At 48.5% G+C, this 18,688-nt stretch overlaps 1 protein-coding gene across 17 annotated transcripts in view; it reads right to left on the bottom strand.

Moving 5' to 3' along the window:
- LOC143820810 (sodium channel protein type 5 subunit alpha-like) overlaps positions 1 to 18,688 on the bottom strand; it is a 245,193-nt gene that overhangs the window by 86,296 nt on the left and 140,209 nt on the right. The gene's annotated exons all lie outside the window — the stretch shown is intronic.

Genomic DNA, 18,688 nt, shown 5'->3' with positions numbered 1-18,688 from the left:
CCTTCAGTCGAGTCCAACTCATGGCAATCCTATGGCTCAATTGTTACCATGATTTTCTGTCTTTCACCAGTTCTTTTAGTTGTCTAATGTTCTGACCAGGGTCCATTTGGGTCAGCCTGGTTTCCTTTGACCACCAACCGATCCTAGCCTAATTGCTTTCTCCATTGAGTTGGATCGCACGATATGGCCAAAGTATGTGAGCCGGAGTTTTGTGATTTTGCCTACCCGTGATGTATTATACACTTTGGTATCTCCTTGTTTGTGACTTTTGCTGTCCGTGGAATCTGCAGAAGACTTCTCCAGCACCGGGGTCAAGCAATTCGATTCGCCTGTCGTCCGATTTTCAGGTTTACCGTGGCTAAAACGTCTTCTTTCAATGTGCCAATAAAGGAAGCGTATTGTGCATTGTGAAAACTGTGTAATATTATCCAAGCACACCTGCACGGGCATAAAAGCTGGGTTTCTTTTCCGGCCCTATCATTTATCACCAGCTCTTTTGTGGTCTACCCCAGCCATCTGACGGCACACGCACCCACCGAGTACATTTAGGAGTCCGCGCTTGTATCCAAAATAAACTGAGCCTCCGATAACAATGGTTTGCTATTATTTTGGAACTGCCAGCCTTGCAGCCCTGTGGTCTCCCGTTTGCACAGACAAAACCGTCTTCTGCGCCGTGGCTTCCTATCGCCACCTCGTTTGTGCGCCTTCCTAACATCACTCTTCGTGCAAAAAGGCAAGTCAGGAGGTTTCTTCTAGTGCTGACCGTGCAGAAACCAGGCCCAGGAGCCGAAGCCTAAGATTTAGAAGGAACCTGGAGTAAACAAACAGGGCAGCAAAAATGAGTTCAAACTGCAGGCTGAAGTCCAAAGCGGATCGGGCCATTAGAAGAAGAAGAAGAGTTGGTTCTTATATGCCGCTTTTCCCTACCCGAAGGAGGCTCAAAGCGGCTTACAGTCGCCTTCCCATTCCTCTCCCCACAACAGACACCCTGTGAGGGAGGGGAGGCTGAGAGAGCCCTGATATTACTGAAGAAGATGAAGAGTTGGTTCTTATATGCCGCTTTTCCCTACCCGAAGGAGGCTCAAAGCGGCTTACAGTCGTCTTCCCTTTCCTCTCCCCACAACAGACACCCTGTGAGGGAGGGGAGGCTGAGAGAGCCCTGATATCACTGCTTGGTCAGAACAGTTTTATCAGTGCTGTGACTAGCCCAAGGTCACCCAGCTGGCTGCATGTGGGGGAGCGCAGAATCGAACGTGGCCTGCCAGATTAGAAGTCCGCACTCCCAACCACTACACCAAACTGGCTCTCCTACACCAAACTGGCCAAATTAGGCCTCAGGCTCCCAGACAGGGCTCCCAGCTTCCGCTTCGGGAGGAGATGGGAGATACACCTGGAGCAGAGGTGGCCAAATGCCCTCTGGGGGCCTGTTTGCCACTGGGGATGGGCAATCTGGTTTGGATGAGCCCAAAAGTACCCGATTCTATGCTGAAAGAATGGGGGTCGGATGGAGGCACCCTGTTTGGGTGCTGTAGAACTGTGGACCTCCAGTCCAATCTTCTTGAAACTTGGGGGTTCTTTTGAGGAGAGGCTCCTGCAGCAATGCTGCAAATCGGTGCCTCTACCTCGGCGGAACCCGAATCTCCGAATCCAAATCTCTGATCCGAACCAGCGGTTCACATGATTTGATTCGGTCCAATCGATTCGGCCTGTATCTGAGAAGTATATGCTCATCCCTTATTGACCACTGCCAGTTTTATGAACCGTGGAAGAAACATGCAGCTTGGCCCTCCTATATTAAGAGGGGTTGGCCCTGCTTAGCTTCCAAGATGCGATGGGATTGGGGTTGCCTGGGCTATCCTGGTCAGGGTCTCCAGAAGTAATGCTGTGCCCTTGCTGCTGCCCCCCCCATGTCCCTCCCAACCCCCCACCATTAATCCGTCTTGATTACGCATGTAACCTGCTTGTGCCTGTGGGGTCCCTCAGCGAGAACATTCACACGACCCAAATCCTTTCTGATTGTATGTATTTGTATATTCAGCGGTGAGTCACCAAGGGCCAATCCGTGCATGCGCCCACGTCCCTGGGTTATTCCGCACTCAGTTACCGCACATCTAACAACTCACAGCTGAACGTGCAAATTACCGTCATTGCTCAATGCTGCATATGAGATGATGCAAAATTTCTGTCCCTGGTGTTAGATCAGTGGCAGCCCCATTCACATGTGCAAGGCATCCTTTGACGCTGCGGCTACTGACCTCCGTGCATGAAACCAGCTCCAAACAGAGAAATCTAGTGATGCGCCTATGAACCAGGACAGAAGCCGTCTGCAGCTATGATGTTCACACAATCTGGGATCTAAACTGGGGAGCCACAGAGAACCTGTAATGCATGACTTTTTTATCGGGTGAACTGGGCAATGCACAGATTGTCCACGTGGGCATTGTCTCCATACGCATGAACCAGGATGCCCGTTTTGCATGGCCCGAGGCAGCATGCGCCCGGAAAACCCACATGTTGCCCAATTTCCATAATACGGAGGACCACGCGCTCCCAATGCACACAGCGGGTGGGCTCCCAAAGCCTGTGCACACGCAACACCTGAGCCATAATGTTTTCAGAAAGCTCCGAGCCATACATTTCGCTCCCGGCACAGTAGGGCTTCTTCGCAGTTTTCCCAGGAATCCATAATCAGGAGGCATCCAGAGCTCTGCTCGCTCCTGTCCGTCAATATCTGTCTAAATAACAAAAGTGCTGTCTCCTTCCATCGGTGTTCAGGACACGGCACCCCGCGAGCAGAGCATGCCAGGCAAAACCCGCCTCCTGAAATACATTACGGAATTAGAGCAGATATAACCTCTCTGTTGCTGTGGTTACTGTCCTTATTTGAGCAATCACATATATCACATCTGAATCCACCCCCACCCCAACTCAACACAAACACACACAGACACACACACACTCCTTTCCATTGGCACACAGGTCCCCCTTTGGGCCTTTGTAACGTTTGTCAGCCACACGAAACCCCAAAATCTGCATTTTCACAAAGGTTCCACCAGGACGTCAAAATTGGACAGGAAACCCGTTTTCCTCCCAAAGACTTTCACCTCACGCCACTGTTGAGAGCACCTACGGGACACATGGCTGAAGAATGTCGCTTGGGAGCTTCCTGGAGATTTTAGGAAGGAGGGGGTCTGTGGAAGGAGGGGTCTGTGAGAGCTTAGCACATTATGATGCCCTAGAGCAGGGGTAGTCAACCTGCGGTCCTCCAGATGTCCATGGACTACAATTCCCATGAGCCCCTGCCAGCGTTCGCTGGCAGGGGCTCCTGGGAATTGTAGTCCATGGACATCTGGAGGGCCGCAGGTTGACTATCCCTGCCCTAGAGCACACCCTAGGGTTGTGCAAGCTCTGGGTTGGGAAATACCTGGTGACTTTGGGGGTGGAGCTGGGAGTGGGCTGGATTAAAATCTTAAAATCAATAAAAAGAAAAAAAAACATTCTGCTCTATATTGCTTAGCTGACATTGTAAGATGCCTCGAGTTCTGGAAAGGCAGAGAAGCTACCAAAAAGTGTTTTGAATGAGCCCATGGGATTCACAGTGCACAGCTGAAGAAGGCATGTTGACTCTTTTCAAGAGCAACAGGAAGGAGGAACAGAGAAATCCCCCTGCTCTTTATGCCTTTTCCTCTCCAAGGTTGAGCCCATGGGGGTAGGGAAGACGTCTGAGCAATTCCTCCCGCGAGCAGTACTGACTGGCCAGCTCCTGTACCGTCATTGAGGTATCTGCCCGTCATAAAGCTTTTCATTTTTAAAAGCTTTTTAAAAAAGAATAAGGTGATGAATGGATAAACACGTGAACACTCATCTGCCACTTTTAAAATGGAAAAGAAACAAAAAGTAAGGGCAATTCAACCGATGAAGGGAATAATTATTTATTTTTTTATTTATTTATTATATTTATATATTGCCCTCCCCGGGGGCTAAGAGACAAAATTGATGGCTTAACTTAGAGAGTTGATGTGCCGGAGAGTTGGCTGCTTAAAGAATAACTTTAAAGAATAAAGTTTAATTAAGAACAGAAACAACCATGTAAAGAGGGGAGGAGAGAGAAAACCCTCACAGCCCAGCTGCCTGTTTACCCTCCAAAGCTGTTGTTTTCTCCAGGGGTATTTTTTTTCCCTTCGCCATGGCACTCCAGCCTCTGCCCAGTGGCTGGCAACCAGGGCCCCTTATGAGAAGCTGCCGAAAATAATCTCACTTATTTAGAATTGTGTGACTTCCAGGAACCGGAAGCCCTGAATCTGCTCCAGCTGTAAACAGACACAGGCCAGCAGGACCCATTTGCAGACTCGCCAGCGATAGACGTTCAGGAGGGAGCCAGAAACTCATTTATCTCGTCTGTCTCCTTCCCGTCAAGGAAAGCTCATTTTCACACAGTCTAAGGGGCGTGCGTCCTTTCCAAATCTGCATCCCATCAATCCAGAGCAAACTTTTGTAAAGGGAGCGCTCCTTCCCCCCAAATGATTTACATGTCTGCTTATCTCCAATATCGTTCCCCCTTGTGTTATGTCAGCTATTCGTCCGCAGATAAGAGGCTTATTCTCTCCCGCCCAGCCCCCTTTCTCCTTGATCCTGCCGTGAAGTCATAATCCCACGCTTCTGGCTTTGGAGCGCGAGATGACAAAGTTGTCCGTCACTGACGGCCCTCGTGGCCAAGGAGAAAGAAAAGTCAAGCTGTAGGAGGTAGGGTTGGGCACTTTGGCGTCCGAAGCGCCCAACCCTGGTAGGAGGGAAGGACTGCGGAGGGCAGGCGGGTGATAATGGATAGGTTTAACGGGAAACAGGAATTGGAACCTTGTCCTCTCCAGCACCTTATCAGGCTTCACTGTCTTCACACAACTATAAAAAGATGGTAGTTAGGGTTTCAGGAAATGCCTGGCAATCAGCAAGAAGGTTATAGGGAGGTCTGAGGACTTTGGGGGTGGAGCTGGGGGTGGGTGGGGAAGGACCTCAGTGGAGTACAATGCTAAGGAGTCTGCCCTCCAAAGCAGCCATTTTCTCCAAGGGAACTGATCTCTTTCCCCTGGGGAGGAGCTATAAAACCAGGGGTCCCGCAGATCCCTAGTTATGCAGGAAAGGAAGCATCCCTGGAGAAAAAAGAAAACGTAAAAATAAGACCTCTCCTTAAGACTGCCATAGAGTTTCTCGAGATCGTGAGAGTTACCCATGTCATTTCCGGGTAGCTCTAGGAATCACCAGGAACTCTATGGTCAGAAGTTCCTTTAAAGTAGTCGAGGCTTTCTTTTTCTTTTCTTTTTTTCTCCCCGGGATGAGTGCCCTTTCCCCTTTGGCCCCAGTCTCTGCCTGTCAAACAGCTGTGCATTGTCGGACTGCAACAGCCTGCAAATGTTCTGTTATAACTGGGCAAATGGGAACTCCATTGATTACAAGGAATTATTACATATATATATATGTTAAGAAAACAACGATGCAGCTTTCCTGAGGTGATCTCTTTCTATAAACGGCGTCTCTTCAGAGCTGAGCTCTGCGGTAGCAGCAGGAGATCTCCAGGCCCCACCTAGAGGCTGGGAACCCTACAAGTGAGTAAGGGTACAAATTTTAAGCTAGTCCCTCCAGCCGCTCCTTTAATAGCCGTTTGCTCTGCAAGCAAGAGCAGCCCTACAAACCACGCACTCGAAGGAGACAGATCTTAAATATAAGCAGCCGAACAGCAGGCCATGAATCAAATTTTCAAACAAACACCCCTAACCTATAAGTGAACTCACCAAGCCAATACAGACAATAAAACAAAAGAGAAAGCCAGGAGGATAAACTGTCACCTCACCAAACATATAGCAAAAAGCACAGGAGAACAGACTTAATAGTCAAGACTCATCAGCTCTGGTACCAAGCAAGCATCTCCATGGAGGGCGTTCCACACTGGGGTGCCATGACCGACAAGGCCCTGCTTCTCAAAGAAGGGGAATCAGGTCCCATGTAACAAGGAGGGCAGGACTGTACAGGAGCATGGCGTCCTTCAGACATCCTGGCCCCAGGCTGCTTAGGACTTTAAACGTCAAGAGCAACATCTTGAACTGAACCCAGAATCCAACTGGACGCCCTTGGCATTTCGCAAGACAGGCACAATATGTTTTCTATTGAGAACACTGCCTGGCAATTTGGCTTCTGCACCCACTGAAGCTTCCAAAATGCTCTTCAAGGGCAGCTCCCGCATAAAACATTCTACAATAAATCAGCCCAGACATGATCAGAATGCGAATTCAGAATCACACAGAGCTGGAAGAGACCACCAAAGGCCATCCAGTCCAGCCCCATCCTCACCTTCTCAGGAACTTAACAAACACAGACATACATCTGACAGGTGCTCATCCAATCTCCTGCTAAAAACTTCCAGTGAAGGAGATCTCACCACCCTCCAAGACAGCCTATTCCATCTACGAACAGAAAACAGAACCATCCAAAAACACTTCCTGATATTTAAGGGACCTTCCTTTCCCGTCATTTGAACCCACTGCTCCCGGTCCTTTTCTCTAAAACTGCAGGAAACAAGTTGGCTCCTCTTCAACATGTAGATCTTCTACATAGCTCAGGGGTAGTCAAACTGCGGCCCTCCAGATGTCCATGGACTACAATTCCCAGGAGCCCCCTGCCAGCAACTGCTGGCAGGGGGCTCCTGGGAATTGTAGTCCATGGACATCTGGAGGGCTGCAGTTTGACTACCCCTGACATAGCTCAATGCAGCTCCTCCAATCCCCCCTGGCCCCCTTCCTCTCCAAGCTACACCCCCCCCCCCAACTCTCTCAGCCTCTCCTCGTCAGGCACGGATTCCAGCCCCCCAACCTTCCAGGGCGCCCTCCTCTGAACACGCTCCAACTCGTCAAGATCCTTCTTGAACTGCAGTGCCCAGAACTGGACACAGCCTTCCAAATGAGGTCATGACTGACCTTGCCCAGCTTAAGGCACGACCGCAGCTGGTCTGCCGGCCAAAGTGGATGAACACTGCAACGAGGGTTGGGCTGGGCTGTTCATTTCAGTTCTTTTGTTTCTGGTCTTAATTCCACAGGGGTCTAGGAGATGTCCAGCCGCCACTCACGCACGCCTCTTGCCCCAAAAAGGAAGGGCAGCAAAGGAGCGGGGAATTATTTAGAATCCTGCAAAGCGCTTGGAACGCTACTCTCCTTCTGTCACGCATTTAGCATCCCCTGCAACCAATTTACTACGCTTGCCCAGCCAGCTTTGATAACCTGGGGCGAGCAGAGGCCGAGGCCTGGAGATGCCTTACAGACTCCCCCAAGCGACGTGTCCGCCTCCTCGAGCTGTAATAAGCCAAAGTCATCCAGGCGGCTGTGATTCGATAGAGCACTGATAACACTCCATAAAGGCGCTGTCAAAACAGTGGAGTCCAAGCCCTGGTGCACGCGAGTGATTTGTATCTGCAAAATGCCTCGCAAACACATCGCGGCGAGATACAGAATGTTCTGAGCCGAAATCAGAGGCCTGATTTGCCAGTCGCCTTGATGCTCGGAATTGCTCGGATGGACAGCGAGGGTTGCCGGGTCCCGTCCTCCCCACTTGGCTATCCGTGGAGGTTGTCGTATCCAGGACCCATTCTGCACACCTGGGATAATGCACTTTCAATGTGCTTTCGAGGCTAGATTTTCCTGTGCAGAACAATGCACTTTACTTCTAAAGTGCATTGAACGTGCATTATCCGATGTGTGCATAATCGGCCCAGGTTGGGAAACTCTTGGAGATTTCAGGACAGAGCCAAAGGAGGACCGGGACCTTGGTGGGGTTCAATGTCCTCCTCCCCCCCAAAATTACAGACAGCTTCAAGAGGGGATTGGAGAGGCATATGGAGAAGATGTTCATCAGTGGCTCTTAGCCACAAGGTATGGAGGGAACTCTGTCTGGGGCCATGATGCTCTGTCTTCTTGGTGCTTGGGAGGCAACAGTGGGAAGGCTTTTGAAGGTTGGGTCCTTCTGGTAGACTCCTGAAGGCACCTGGGTATTGGTCACCATGTGATGCAGAGTGCTGAACTGGATTGAACAATGGCCTGATCCAACATGGCTTCTCTTATGTTCTCGATATTCTTGGTGCGTGGAGGGGGGAGGGCAACAGAGGGAGTGTGTTTCTAGAATTCTGGCCTTGATAGCAGAGCTCCAGATGGCACCTGGTTCTGGCCACTTTGTGATACAGAGGGCTGGACTGGATAGGCCACTGGCCCAATCCCTCATGGTTTCTTGGATGTTCTTATGTCTGTGAGAGAAGGCATTCCAAAGTGACAGTGTTGACCTATCAAAAGGACTCCAATAGGCACAAGAGTCATAGCTGTAGGAAACATCCTGAGGGCAGTCAAGGAAGCCACCTAGATCAATCAGTTTACAGAAATGACCATCTGAATAGATCCACCATCACCACAGAGATTACAAGATGCCATCAGTTTAACCTTCAGAGGCGACAGTCAGACGGAGTGAGTATTATATACAATGGCAACCTTAAAATACAGGGTTGTTCAGGTAAGCTGGCCTCAGCATGGACATCAAAGGTGCCGTGAACAGACCAGATGGACCTCTGATCTGATCCGCCAGGGATCCTCTGATGCTCCTGTGTTCTTAAATCCCTGGCCTTTTCCTGCTGCAGCCCTAGGCAGGCTGAGACCTGCCCAACTGATGATGAGACAGCACCATTTGCCTTCAAAACACGCTCTGCGCTCCACTGTGGTTTCCCAGATAGGCATTTTCTGAAGCTCTGTGTTCGTTTCCATTGAGAATTTTGACAGCGTTTCACCAGGGACTCCGTCTCCGGCCATGAGATGTGTCAGCTTTGCAAAAATTGGGTAATGACATGATCACTAATCACTGCTAACTGTTAATGGTCTGTGTACTTCTTCATTACATTTCACATAATTGTACCACATCCAGCGCTTCCTGAATTTCAGCAGCTTTACACACACAAAACACACACACACTTTTAAGCAAGGACCCACCTTATGCCTCACTTGATGAAATACGCTTTAGTGCAGGGGTGGCCAACCTGTGGCGTTTCAGATGCCCATGGACTACAATTCCCATGAGCCACTGCCAGTGGTGGCAGGGGCTCATGGGAATTGTAGTCCATGGGCATCCGGAGAGCCTCAATTTGGTCATCCCTGCTCTAATCCATGAAAGCTTAAACTACTACAAACACGTGTTACCCATTGAAGCACCGCAAGCCTACTGTTATTTTTAAGTTCAGAAATGCATCATTAGGAACTCACTGATGAACTCAGACCTGTCACGAATTCCAGCTGGTTTGTGGTTTGCTAAGTGATTTTGCAAACTGAAGAGCCACTATGAAGTTCCATGAATTTTGGTGCAGTTCGTGGAGAGGAGAAAACCCCTGCTTTCTGTACTTCAGGAAAAACAGCGGAGTGGTGGGGAGCTCCCTGCCACTCAGCTGCTTGGTTTATGATTCTGTGCCCTTTAAACCCCTGCTTTCTGCTCCCCACAAAAAGCCATGGAGAGCAGTCAGCAGGGATTTCCAAGTCCCCCACCGCTCAGCTGTTTGGTTCAAATGGCTCAAAGCCATTTCATTCAAAATTCTTGGGCATCGCCTTCCCGATTTCTCCATGCTTACCTGAGATTTCTTTGAAAGGGTCACATTGGCTCCTCCCCCTGCCCAACCACAAGCCCCCCTCCACATGGGATTTAGTCTTTCCCTCCCAATGTAACAGAGAGCTCCTTTAGAGGATGTCTGCATATTCAACCCAATCAGATCACGCTTCCTTGATTCATGCTGGGTTTACCTTTTAGGTAAAGCATCCCCCTTTTTCATCTAGTGGTTTGGAAATCAGTAACAAAATTCCTCTGCTTTATAAACATTTTAGGAGTGCAGAGAAGTCTGGCCCTGAGCCATCTGCTCTCCAAATACGGAGATGGACTCCTTGCTGCTCAGGACCTCTGGATTGCAACCATTAAGGCTCCCGGGCCTATTTTGGAAATCTCAGGGCTGAATAAACTGGAAGCAAACACCAGAAGCCATGACTGTGCAGCGCTAGGACTGAACAAACAGTCTGAGACAGATGCCCTGGGGAGGGGGAGATGCAGCCCAAACCCAGGAGTATGGCTCCTCTGCAGCTGATAAGAAACAGCCGGGCTAACCTTTATTATTAGAGAAGCAAGGGTTTCATATTAGAGATGCAGGTTTGTAGCGACAGATGCGAGAAGACCAATACATAGCAAAGAACAATAAAATATGTAAAAAAGGTTTGAGCGAAGTGTTTTTTTTTATTTCTTTCTTTAGGAAGTTACATCCCGCACCCTCATCTGAAGGCCCCAGGGTGAGACAACAACAATTAATAAAATACAGAATAAATTGATCTAAAATATATGAAGAAGAAGAAGAAGAAGAAGAAGAAGAAGAAGGAGAAGAAGAAGAAGAAGAAGAAGAAGAAGAAGAAGAAGAAGAAGAAGAGTTTGATTTTATATCCTGCTTTTCACTACCTGGAAGAGTCTCAAAGCAGCTTAAAATTGCCTTCCCTTCCTCTCCCCACAACAGACACCCTGTGAGGTAGGTGGGGATGAGAGATCTCATCAGGCTGCAACTAGAAGAGGAGTGGGGAATCCAACCTGGTTCTCCAGATTCGAAGTCACCACTCTTAACCACTGCATCATGCTGGCTCTTTAAGAAACTGTTCTTGACTGATGCTGACAGGGGCTCATGGGAATTCTACATGGACATCCAAAGAGCCACAGTTTGGCCACCGCTGCAATGCCATCCAATATGGTATCTTAGGGACCGTCTCTCCAAATACAACTCCCCAGAAGAGTGCTTCGCTCAGCTAGTTCCACCATATTGGTGGTCTCCAGGCCAAGGGGAAGTCGGCCTGGTCTCGATCAGTCAAGGCCTTCTCAGCCCTGGGTCCAGCCTGGTAGGACAAGTTGCCAACCAACTGGGCCCTTTCGAAACTATCAAAGTTCGGAAGGGCATGTAAAACAGGCACTCTTTCACCGGGCTTACAATTGATGCCGAGGCGAGCACATTGACTTCTGAATGTTATAGAGAGGCAGTAATAGTGGCCTACCTTTCAGGATTGTCGTAAGGATTGCTGAGGATGGTAGGGTTGCCAGCTTCCAGGCAGTGGCGGGGGATTTCCTGGGGTTACTCTAGAGATTAGTTCACCTGGAGAAGATGGCTGCTTGGGAAGGTGACTCTTTCTGGTCCCCAAACTCTGCACTCCTCAAACTCCATCCCAAAAATCTCCTGGTCTTTCCCAACCCAGTGCTAGGGTTACCAAGTCTGAGTTGAGAAAAACTAGGGGATTTGGAGGTTGTAGGGTCTGGAGAGCGTGCGTTTCAGCAGGGGAAGGACCTTATGAGGGTAGAACTCCATAGCAGGGGTAGTCAACCTGTGGTCCTCCAGAGGTTCATGGACTACAATTCCCATGAGCCCCTGCCAGCAAACGCTGGCAGGGGCTCATGGGAATTGTAGTCCATGAACATCTGGAGGACCACAGGTTGACTACCCCTGCTCCATAGAGTTTGCCCTCCAAAGCTGCCACTTTCTCCAGAGTAAATGATTTTTGCGGCCTGGAGATCAGATGTAAAAGCAGGAGCTCTCCAGGCCCCACCTGGAGGTTGGCAACCCCACCCAAAGCTGGCAGCCCTGAAGGGAGGCAATCTAAGCAGGGCACACATTGCAGTTAGCTTTCAGAAGGAGCTGTGTATACACCAAGTCTTTTCATTATACTGCAGCTTAAAACGTGCTTGATTTCTCGCATATTTAAAGTGCTAATCATCGTCAGAATTTCTTTTTTTTAAAAAAAGAAAACCACATTCAGATTGGTAATTACTTAAGACTTTCAGAAAGGGGGAAGAGAGAAAAGGACGCATAACATCTTGCTTTTAATTTCAGATCCATCTTGGTTTTGGAAACGTGCCCTAACACCCTCCCCCCCCCCCAATTGAGCTTTGTGGCTGTTCTAGTTTAATGTCACTTAAACCGGCAGGCGAACGACTGGATTTCTTCAGTGTTCTGCCAGTGGCAGCCGAAGGAGAAGGAAGCTGAACCCTGCAGCCTAGATTGACATCTTTTGTCTGTATCGCAGCTGTTCCAAGGCATTGGAGGCATGTGGTACAGTCTTTTCAGAAGACGGCACCAGCTCGAACTATGTGTAAGAGATCATGTGAAGGAAAGGATCCTGGCATAAAGATTTACTTGCATAAAAATAAATCAGTAGGAGGCCTGCACTTAAAGATTCTTGCAAACAAACAGCCCTCCTCATGAACTCCTGAGTTGTGAAAATCCTATGGAAGGACTGTACCACATCTACTCACACTCTCAAAAAAGTTAAATTAAAGGTTGGAAATGTTATGAAATAAATGCATCATTTAATTGTATGTGGTGGACTTGTTAGAAGGAAAGGAAATCCTGGATTATGATTCATGATGAAATGCAAAAGATTCTGAAAACCAGATTTGCAATGGGCCCAAAATGTATATTACTAAATGTAGTACCAAATAGTATAAAAAGGTATAATGAACTTGTTAAATATATGGCAACAGCTTCTGTGCATCAAGATGGAAAAAAGAATCTTTACCATAGTGGTCAAATTTAATGATGGAATATAGATGAATGGCAAACTTACATATTGGATGCAAAACAGATCAATATCAGATGTTAATGGAAAATGGAGACCAATCTTGCGCTATATCAACGGATAAAATGGGATGGAAAGAAATTATTTATTTAGATGAGGTATGTGTAAATGATGGAAATATAAACATGGAGGGAAAAACAATACATACTCTGCAAAAAATATAAGACATATACTGTGATATATCAATAATACTCATAGTTCTGCAAATGAAACATGTTGTATCTTTTCTATGTAATGTCTCTTTTTTTGTATAAAAATCTATAGATATAAAAAATTAAAAGTTAAGGGAATGCCCCCCTCTCTGCTTCAACTCTTCACAGAATTGTCATCAAATTAATACATATATCTGATAAAATGGGCACAACTAATCACCTATTTTCAGGGTTTCCAAGTCACTCTTAACACTTTCATTTTGGGGTGCCCACCACCAGGTGGAGCTTGTATTTCTCCCAACATTTCAATTGCTCTCCAGACTGCAGAAAGCAATTCCCCCGGAGAAAATGCCAGCTTCAGAAGAAAAATTCTATGATGTTCCATTATTTCAAGGGGGAATCCCTCCCCAAATTCCTCTTCCATAGGCACCCCCACTAAATCGCCTGGAATTTCCTAGGCCAGAGTGGGGAACTCAACTTCCAAAGCTGTCGGCAAGTGAAAATATACGAACACAAACTTCTGTGTTCATGTTGCATTTTCTCCTTCCCATGGAACGTTCCCTTTAAAGGTGGGTTATCACAGGATTAAAAAAATACAATAATTTGATATAGATCCAGCCATTTTGATCCAGCGTCTTATCAATGCTGCACACTCGTGTGCACACGAAATTTCACGCCTCGAATAAAACTTTATTGGTCTTAAAGGTGCCAATGGACTCTTAATTTTGCTCTTGAATTTATCCCCATGCAAGGTAGCATATTAAAGCTGTTCGAAAGATGCCAAAAATAACCAGCTTCGTTTATGCGGTCACCATTTGTGTGGGCTTCCCCGGGGGGGAAACATTGTCAAGGAAATAAATATATCACCATTGGAGATTGATGAGTAGATGCACCCTTCTGAACCATGGAATGCGGGAGTCATTAGCTGAGACTCTACTATTATGCCGATTCTATTTGTAAGGTACTTTCCCCCTCTCCTTCTTTAAAGGAAGGTGTTGGGAAAATCTTCCTGTATTTTTTTTTAAGGCGAGACCAGGCAAGGAAGCTCACAAATGGGATCATAACTACATGGAAATTGTTCGGATTCTCTTCTTTGCGTGTCCCCAAGAGCGCTCATTCATCAGTGCGGCTCCTCTCCTTGGCTACGTGGGATGCGGCTGGCGTTGAACTGACTTCGTAGAATGAGGTATCCAAGGTGATATAATATCCTCGGACGCTTCTCCGCTTGCTTCAGCCGTTCCTTGGGCATCTTGCAGCTTCCTGCGGGTACAGCTGCCTGGGGAGTGTTGACGAGTACTCTACAGCCCTGGCAGGGGATTGGGTGGGGGGCTAGGGTTGCCAGATCCAGCCATTTTCTCCAGGGGAACTGATTTCTGTAATCTGGACAGAGTTTAATTCTGTGTGCCTGCACGCCAAAGCTTATATATCCAGAATTAAACTTGATCTTCACAGGCCCCTGGACTCAAATTTTGTTCTACGGCTTCAGACCAACGTGGCTCCCCACCCCATCTTTCTGGTTTGCTTCCCCTACCCCCTGAAATTGCCATACATTTCCCAAGCAAGTGGTAATAACAGGGGCTTGCTCAAGTTCAAAGTTATAAAGTTGGTGTGTGTGTGGGGGGGGGGGGGTTACTCTATAGAACAGGCTTCATCAACCAGGGTTTTATGAAACCTTGGGTTTTCTAGAAGGCCCTGAAAGGGTTTCCCAAATGGGTGGGAGTTAGTTAGCTAGTTAGCTACTTAGTTAGTTAGTCCACTTTTATACTGCCCTCTCTTGCAGCTCAGGGCAGTTCGCAGGGAACAGGAAACCAATCAGACGTATACAACGTGAATTTCGCAATTGCGTGAATCGACAACAATAGTAACATCAATAACAATGAACATTTAGTATTTGATTTAACAATTTGACCATAACCCTGCAGATTGGTCAGATAGGGGGCGTCCGGAGGGCCCCAATTTGTTAAACATTTATTGGGTGATGTGACCATATACGGTCATGTCGACCCCACCCCCAAAACGGCCAGTGATGGGCCTGGGGGTGGGTGGGAAGGGGAGGGGCCTGGGGTGGGCGTGTCCACAGCATTGCTTCCCAACCCTATTCTGCCACTTCTGGGGTTTCTCAGAGCCTTAAGAATGTTTCAGGGTTTTCTCAATGGTAACAAAGGCTGATATAGAGTACACATTTGTTCTTTATCCGACGGCAGAAAAAAAAGCCTTCTCCAAGCTCCTAATCCTTCACACCGTTAACTGCGCTTATTTTTAAAAAGTGCCCGCTTGATCTTTTGAATAAACACACTCTAATGACTTTGTTAAATATTTAGGAGTTGGTGGATACTGTCGAAAAGTAAAAAACAGCACAGCATCCCCTTCAGGAGGCCAAGCAGCAGAAATACAACCGTCTGTACAAACCCACGTCTCCGAACCGCCACGTTCGGAGGAAATTATTATCTAAATATTTTTAAAGTCCTTAGATTATTATTTTGGCTTTGTGCATAGCATTCCCTTTCTAGGAGATAAAAAATGAGAGGGAAATGTAAACACCCCCCTTGGCTGGCAACTGCCCTACAGCCCTAGATGAGAGATGAGACAGGCCTACAGTAACAAGAACTGGGATTGGAAAGAGTTTAGACCAGGGGTTGCGGCTCTCCAGATGTCCATGGACTACAATTCCCATGAGCCCCTGCCAGCTGGCAGGGGCTCATGGGATTTGTAGTCCTTGGACATCTGGAGGGCCGCAGTTTGACTACCCCTGGATTAGACCCTCAGAAATATGAGAAAAAAACCTCACAGCCACCAGACACACCTGGATGCCTCCCTCCCTGCACGCCCACACAGCAATTTCACAATTTGTTATCTCACGGCAGACCGACGATAGATAAGATTCCGCCCACACAAGGCCAGCTTCGGTTTGGAAAATCCCTGGAGTTTTGGGCAGCAGAGCCTGGGGAGGGGGCTCTGTGGGGTGCCGTGCCCCCTGCAAAGCAGCCATTTTCTCTGGGGGGAGATGATCCCCAGATGACAGAGATCCGTTCCCCTGGCTGCTTTGGAAAGGAGACTCCCTAGCATGAGACCCCACTGAGACCCCTCCCTGCCCCAGATCCTGCCCACTCCCGGCTCCACCCCCAAAGTCTCCAGGTATTTCTCAAGATCAGAGCTGGTAACCGTAATCCCATAGTTAAGCATGTGAGTATCTAATCCAAATATAAAGACAACGTCTACTCATGTGACTGCAGGTTGCTCTGTATTAGCCCTACATTTTGTGTAAACCTCCCCGAGCCTCATGGGAGAAATAAAAGGTGGATACTGTCTCCATGTACAAAACTCAACATAAGGCGGGTTTCGGCGACATACCTTTCTCGATGGTCTAATTCAAATCGAGCATGTTGTTAATTTAGCTGCCCTCTGCTCTGGGAGAACTTCTCTATCCACTAGAGAGCAATTGTAAGAATGGGGGTGGAAACCTGACCGGCTTGGCCGTCCCCTGGACTTGGTTTCTGTGTTGTAGAGGTGGAGAGCTGGATTTCTCTGGAGAGCTATTGGAAATCCCTGAAGATTTCCAGGCCTTGCCTGGAGTTTGGAAACTCTATAGCATTTGGCCAGTGATCAGCTTCATGCAAGAAATGCTCAAGAAGAAGACCAAGCGAGGAAATACTCTGCCTCCCCCAGCAGGCTTCATGTGTGCCCAAGGGGCTCAGTTACTTTCCCTTCCACTCCTCACAACAGGCACCTTGCAAGGAAGGTGTGGCTGAGAGAGCTCTGAGAGAACAGGGTATGGCCCAGGTCACGCAGCAAGCCTCATGTGACTCAAAGCAGCTTACAACCACATATCCTTCCTCTCCCCACAACAGGCACCTTACAAGGAAGGTGCGGCTGAGAGAGCTCTGAGAGAACTGGGTATGGCCCAGGTCACCCAGCAAGCCTCATGTGACTCAAAGCAGCTTACAACCACATATCCTTCCTCTCCCCACAACAGGCATCTTGCAAGGAAGGTACATCTGAGAGAGCTCTGAGAGAACAGGGTCTGGCCCAGGTCACCCAGCAGGCCTCATGTGACTCAAAGCAGCTTACAACCACATATCCTTCCTCTCCCCACTTGCAAAGAAGATGCAGATGAGAGAGCTCTGAGAGAACTGGGACTGGCCCGGGGTCACCCAGCTGGCTGCATACGGAGGAGTGGGGTATCCATCCCAGTTCTCCAGATTACAGGCTGCTGCTCTTAACTACGACACCATGTTGGCTCACAGGCTCTGGCTCTCACCGTCCATATCTCGGCCCTGCCCTTTAGAGGTCACAGTTCTGCCGTCTCTCTCTGTCTCTTCCTCCGTCTCCCTCGCTCGGCAGATAAAGTTGGCAGGCCGAGCTGGCCTGCGATCCATTTTGAAGCCCCCCCCCCCCCAAGCTCTCCGCCGAGAGACAGGTGGTCCCACCCCTCTCCTCCGTGTCAGTTCTTCACATGACACCACGCGGGCTACAATTACATTTTGCTGGCAGCCTCCGGCCCTCCTGATGGAGGAACGGCCGTTAACGAGCCCCTCTATAGTTTCTTAATAACTTGCCAATGCACGCTTGGCTGTATTAACCCCCGCGACCTTCATTTCCATTTGAAACATGCTGCACCGTTTCACAAGACATATATATATTTTTTACTGTAAACATAATTATATAAATTATATGGTCCCCCCAAACCCCGTTTCCCCATGTAGGAGCCGCACTCCGGCAGCTCTCCAGCTCCATCAGGCCCTTGGCGGTGTTGTCGATGACACTCCAGAACGAGACGCCAGGAGAGCCGCGTGTTATAATGGCGCTAAAGAGAGCGGCGCGGACCCCTAATCCGGTGGCTGCGGTCAAAGATATTCCATTCGATGGGGGGGGACTAGCGTCACCTGACTGGCGACTGGCAGCCTCGTGCTGGCACTGTGAAGTGCCAGCAACACACTTTTCAGGATGGGTGACTTCATGCCAAAGGCCCGGGGATTGTTCGCGTGCTTCTCCAGCCGTGAATGCTAGCACCTAGACGATCATGCGCAACATAAATCCAGGCTCAGAAGAGCTACCCTGTACGGAAAGTGCTGCATTGAGAGCCGGAGTGATAACAGTAAGGCTTCACAGAAGCATAATTAGCGCATAGGTCTCGAGAGAGAAACACTTTTGGAGTCTAGCTAGGGCTACCAGATGTTCTGGTCCTGGCGGGGGTTCCCTGCTTTCCAGATGTGTCCTTGCCCTCCCCAACCTCTCACAATTCACCTGAATCCGGAAGAATTTTGTGACATGCTGGAATCACCCAGAAGTGAAATCAGCAGGTCGGGGAGGCAATGCTAGGGGTTGGGGGCAAAACCTCTATGGTTCGAAGTAAATTTAACCATAGAGTTTGGCTCGAAAGATAGAGCGTCACTGCGGCAATGTCGCCAACATGCTGATGTCACTTCTGGGTGACATAAGCGCAGAATGACCTGGAAAACTGAATCGTGCAGATCGTCAGACCTTGCCTAGACGCAAACTCGGATATGTTGACCCTCTGTGTCACCTCACATGCCCACTACGTCCGCATTAATGCTGTACCCATGTGCGTAGGGACAGCGGGGAGGGAAAGGCGCATGGAACAATCCCGCCTACACGCTTGCATGGTTTCTGCATAGGCCTTCACGACACACGTACAGCAGTTATGACTGGGAGATTTCAGAAGATTCCTGACACACAGAGGCACTGCCCATGTAAACAAGGTTCTAAAGTAACCATACAGCACATTTTCTTTTCTTGCCCCATATACGATGCTATTCGGGCTAGAGCTCTTAAGGTACTTCCAATGAAATGTATACCTAGTCTGATAAATGTAAGGTACAGTTCCTTGTCTCCATAGACTAGAATCACAGAGTT

The sequence above is a fragment of the Paroedura picta genome, chromosome 11 (assembly GCF_049243985.1).
Source record: "Paroedura picta isolate Pp20150507F chromosome 11, Ppicta_v3.0, whole genome shotgun sequence".
Classification (NCBI taxonomy): Eukaryota; Metazoa; Chordata; class Lepidosauria; order Squamata; family Gekkonidae; genus Paroedura; species Paroedura picta.
Note: the sequence above shows the minus strand (reverse complement) of the source record. Positions and strands in the feature narration are given on the sequence as shown.